This window comes from Sus scrofa, chromosome 2 (assembly GCF_054392235.1).
Source record: "Sus scrofa isolate SSC_HxYL_T2T_F1_AM1 chromosome 2, Sscrofa_HxYL_maternal_Yorkshire_Landrace_v2.0, whole genome shotgun sequence".
NCBI lineage: Eukaryota > Metazoa > Chordata > Mammalia > Artiodactyla > Suidae > Sus > Sus scrofa.
The window spans coordinates 90,050,564-90,056,563 of NC_139384.1; positions in this window are offsets into that span (position 1 = coordinate 90,050,564).

The window sequence follows — 6,000 nt, forward strand, 5'->3', positions numbered from 1 at the left end:
ACGCAAGATCAATGAGCTGTGTTTTCGACTTGCACCACAGCTCACGGTAATGCTGGGTCCTTAACCAGCTCATTGAGGCCAGGGATGGAACCTGAAACCTCAAAGTTACTAGTCAGATTCATTTCCACTACACCAGGAGAACTTTTGTTTTGTTTTGTTTTGTTTAAAAAGACAAAATAATTTTTTTGGTTTTTTTTTTTCTGTTTTTTGTCATTTTAGGGCTGCACCCGTGGCATATGGAAGTTCCCAGGCTAGCGGTCAAATCAGAGCTGTAACTGCAGGCCACAGCCACAGCCACGCCAGGTCTGAGCCACGTCTGTGACCTACACCAGAGCTCACGGCAACGCTGGATCCTTAACCCACTGAGCAAGACCAGGGATCGAACCCACAACCTCATGGTTCCTAGTCAGATTCATTAACCACTGAGCCATGATGGGAACTCCAACACCAGATCCTTAACCCACTGAGTGGAGGCCAGGGATGGAATCCTCATCTTCATGGATACTAGTCAGGTTCATTACCGCTGAGCCATGACGTAAACTCCATGTTTTGAAAATCAGTTTGGCAGTACACTGAGTACCTCTGTGTGGCTCACACATGAAAAGTTCATCTAGGTAACCAGATTTATTAGGGGTCAGAGTTCATCAATTAGACAAAACCAGCTTTTAATGTCAGGTGACAAAAGGTCAGTGTTAAGAACAAAGTCATCTGTTGGGAGTTCTCATGGTGGCTCAGTGGAAATGAATCTGACTAGCATCCAGGACACAGGTTCCATCCCTGGCCTCGCTCAGTAGGTTAAGGATCTGGCGTTGCTGGGAGCTGTGGTGTAGGTCACAGATACAGCTTGGATTCTGCGTTGCTGTGACTGTGGTGTAGGCTGGCAGCTACAGCTCTGATTTGACCCCTGGCCTGGGAACCTCCATATACTGCTGGTGCAGCCCTAAAAAAAAAAAAAAGAAACAAAGTCGTCTGCTGAAGGCCAGTTGACTCTGTGAGAGATAAAGTCCACATGAGGTTTAGCTTTCTGCCCTCACACCTGGAGAGACAAGATATTCCAGGCAGGACAGTCAGAATCTCTACGAGGCTGCATTATCCAGGGAATGGCAAGAAGAGACGCTCATGAGAGTCAACGCTGGGCTCTTCTAGAAGGCTCCCTGGCTGGCATGGCCTTGGAACAGATGCTTGAAGGACAAGTTAGAAGGAAGTGGTCCCATATACTTTGAAAATACCTGCAGTGGCCCTGCCACGGAGCAACCCCTGCTGCCTCCAGGGAGAGCAGTGCCTGGGGAACTGTCAGGAAGAAGGATGAGTTTCTGCTTCAACTTTCACTGAGCTGAAGTCAAACTTTCTCCCTAAGTGGTTTTAATTGGCTCACAAAGAACTGTCCCCATTGGTTAATTAGTGCTGGATGGAAGTTGCCTGTGGGGAAATGGAGGGGGTGCCTTTGGGGGAGTTCCAGCTGCAGAAAAGGGGCCCCTGACCTGGTCTCTGCTAACTTGGGCCCTGGAGGGTGAATTCCCAGATCCAGTCCTGATTTCCTGGCTGTCCCTGGGGAGGGTGCTGCCAGCCTGTTCGGCTTCTAGAGCAAGAGGGCACTAGAGGCCCCAGGTGATGCTGAGCTTTAATTTATGACCAGTGCATGTCCTGTTCCCTTCACACATGGGAAACCACAACTAGAAATGACTCATCAGTAGCTCTCACTGCAGTGCATGCAGCAAACTGCAACTCTCATGTTTGTTTCTTCAATTCAGCTAATTAGAAATAGGAGCCCAGAACTTCCTTCTTTGTATCACTTATGTCCCCAGCTTGGTATACCTCAATAATTTTTTTTTTTGGCCTTTTTTCTCCATTTCTTTTTTGTTATTGTTGTGGCAAAATACACATATTATAAAATTAACCATTTTAAGTGTAAAGGTCATTATTAAATACATTCATAATACTGTGTAACTATTACCACCATCCATCTCCATAACGATTTTCATCTTGTAAAACTGGAACCCTATCCCCATTAAACAATGATCCCCCATTAAACAATGATCCCTCATTCACTCCTCTCCCCCACCCCTGGAGACTACCTCTCTACTCCTTATGATTTTGACTCCTCTAAGCACTTCATATATGTGGGATCATACAGCATTTGTCTTTTTGTCACTGATTTTTTTTTTTTTTTGGTCTTTTTAGGGCTGCACCCACGGCATATGGAAGTTCCCAGGCTAGGGGTCGAGGGTGCGCTGTAGCTGCCAGCCTACACCATAACCATAGCAATGCCAGATCTGAGCCATATCTGCGACCTACACCACAGCTCATGGCAACACCAGATCCTTAACCCACTGAACTATGCCAGGGATTGGACCTGAGTCTTCGTGGATACTAGTCAGATTATTTTCCACTGAGCCACAATGGGAACTCCATCACTGATCTTTTTTTACTTAGCATAATGCCCACAAGGTTCAATCATGCTGTAGCATATTGCAGAATTTTCTTCCCTTTTTAAGGTGATTAATATTTCATTGCATGTTTATATTACATGTTGCTTCCGTTCATCCATTGAAGGGTATTTGCATTGTTTCCATGTTTTAGCTGTTATGAATAATGATGCTATGAACATGGGTGTACAAATATTTCTGAGTCTTTGCTTTTAATTCTTTTGAATGTATATACCCAGAAGTGGAGTTATTGGATCATTTGGTAATTCTATTTTAAATTTTTTGCAGAACCACCATATTATTTTCCACAATGACCGCACCATTTCTCATTGTCAGCAATAGTGCATGTATATATATTTATTTCATATTCTTTCCCATTATAGGTTATTACAAGATATTGAATATAGTTCCCTGTGGTACACAAGTAAGATTCTGTATATCTATTTCATATATAGTAGTGTGTATATGTTAAGCCCAAATTCCCAGTTTATCCCTCCCTCACTTCCCTGTTGGTAACCATAAATTTGTTTTCTTATGTCTGTGAGTATATTTCTGTTTAAAATTAGTTCATTTTGTATCATTTTTTAAGATTCCATATATAACTAATATCATAAGATCTTTGTCTTTTCTGTCTGATTTACCTAGCATGATAATCTCTAGGTCCATCCATGTTGCTGGAATGAACACTGGGGTGCGTGAATCTTTTTGAATTAGAGTTTTTTCTTTACTGACTATATGCCAAGGAGTGAGATCACTGGATCATATGGTAACTCTATTTTTAGTGTTGGTGTTGTTTTTGGCCATGCGCAAGCATGTGGAGAGATACCATGGCAGCAGCCCATTGCCACTGCAGTGACACTAGGTGCTTGAGAACTGCACCACAAGAGGATTCCTCTATTCTCTATTTTCAGTTTTTTACTTTTTTCAGTTTTTTACTTTTTTTTTAGTTATAGTTTTTTGTTTGTTTGTTTGTTTTTTTAAAGGACCGCACCTGCAGGATATGGAACTTCCCAGGCTAGGGGTTGAAACGGAGCTTCAGATGCCAGCCTATGTCACAACCACAAGAACACTATATCTGAGCCACGTCTGCTCCTGTGCCACAGCCTGTGTCACGACCAGATCCTTAACCCACTGAGCAAGGCCATGAATTGAACCAGCATCCTCATGGATGTTAGTTGGGTTCTTAACCCACTGAGCTACAACAGGAACTCCTAAAGTATTACAGTGTTGGGGTAATTTCCACTGTACAGCAAAGTAAGTCAGTTATACACATATATACATTCTTTTTTTTTTTTTTTTTTGTCTTTTTAGGGCCACACCCGAGGCATATGGAGATTCCCAGGCTAGGGATCTAATCAGAGCTGTAGCCGTTGACCTACGCCAGAACCACAACACCATCAGATCCGAGCCACATCTGCAACCTACACCACAGCTCATGACAATGCCGGATCCTTAACCTACTGAGCAAGGCCAGGGATCAAACCCTCAACCTCATGGCTCCTAGTCAGATTCATTAACCACTGAAACACGACAGGAACTCCTATATACATTCTTTTAAAAAATGCTTCTCATCATGGTCTATCCCAAGAGAATGGATGTACTGTATAGTTAACCCCAAACTCCCAGTCCATCCACTAACCACGAGTCTGTTCTCCATATCTGTGAGTCTATTTCTGTTTTGTAGATAGGTTCATTTGTGCCATATTTTTGTTTGCTTGTTTTTGTATTTTGTTGTTGACCATCCTGAGGCACATGGAGTTCCTGGGACAGGGATCATATCTGAGCTGCAGTTGCAACACTGTGGTGACCTGGTATCCTTAACCCTGGGCCAGGGATTAAACCTGCATCTTGGTACTCCAGAGATGTTGTTAATCCCATTGTGCCTCAGTGGGAACTTCATGTGCCATATTTAGATTACACATGTAAGTGATATATGGTATTTGTCCTCCTCTTTCTGACTTACTTCACTTAGTATGGTAATCTCTAGTTGCATCCATGGTGCTGAAAATGGCATTATTTCATTCTATTTTAATGACAGAATAGCCTTGCATTGTATATACTACCATATCTTCTTAATCCATTCATCTGTTGGTGAGATATTTATGTTGTTTCCATGTCTTGGCTATTGTGAATAGTGCTTCAATGAACACAGGAGTCCATGTATCTATTGGAATTATAGTTTTCTTTGGATATATGTCCAGGAGTGGGATTGCTGAATTCCTTTGTTATAGATTAATTGATCATAAGTGCATAGGTTTATTTCTGGGCTTTCTAACATGTTCTATTGATCCATGTATCTGTTTGGGGAGGTATCATACCATTTTGTTTTGTTTTTTTTTTTCTTCTTTTTCCTTTTTTTTTTCTATTTTTTTTTTATCATACCATTTTGATGCCTATTGCTTTGTAGTACTGTCTGAAGTCAGGGAGCCTGATTCCTCCAACTCCAATCTTCTTTCTCAAGATTGCTTTGGTTATTTGGGGTCTTTTGTGTTTCCATACAAATTTTTTTTTCTAGTTCTGTGAAAATGCCATTGGTATTTTGATAGGGATTGCATTGAATCTGTAGATTTCATTGGGTAATATGGTCATTTTAATAATATTAATTCTTCCAATCTGAGATCACAGTGTATGTTTCCATCTCTTTGTGTCATCTTCGATTTCTTTCATCACTGTGGCATTAGTGAATTCCTCCATCACGTCACACAATCTTTTTTTTTTTCTGGTTGTGAGAATAATTAAGATCTAGACTTGTAGCAACTTTGAAGTTTATAGTGCAATGTTGTTGACTGTAGTCACTGTTCTGTGTATTAGATTTCCAGAATTTGTTCATTTTCTAGTTTCAAGTTTGTACCCTTAAACAGCATCTCCCAGCTCACCCAGCCACCCACCAGCCCCTGGGAAGAACCATTCTGCTCTCTGTTTCTACGAGTTTGGCTTTTTTTTTAGATTCCACATACAAGTGATATCATATCACTGTCTGACTACTTAGATTCGGTAGAATGCCCTCATTGTCCATCTATGTTGTCACAAATGGCAGGATTTCCTTCTTTCTCATGACTGAAGAATATGCCACTGTAATTTGGGGTATTATCCCCTTGACCCATACGGATGGTCCCTGCATTAATAACAGTTCAGCTTAGTTTTTTGACCTGACAGTGATATGAAAACGAAACACATTTAGTAGAAACTGTACTTCAAATTTTGAATTTTGATCTGTTCCTGGGCAAATAATATGAGGCACAATTCTCTCTCAGGATGCTGGGCAGCAGTAGTGAGCTGCAACTCCCAAGTCAGTCACCAGTCCGGAGGTAAATAACCGATACTCTACATTATACTGTGAGCATGGTGAGGGTAGGTGAGGCTATGCTATTATGCTCAGTACGTTCAGGATATTAAGTGCATTTTGACTTATAATTTCAATTTATGATGGATTTATCAGGGTCTAATCCCATCATTAGTCGAGGAGCATCTATACATGGTTTACAAATATTTTCCTCTATTCCATATGCTGCCGTTTCATTTTTTTCATTTCATTTGCTCTGTAGAAGCTTTTTAGTTTGAAATATTCCAACTT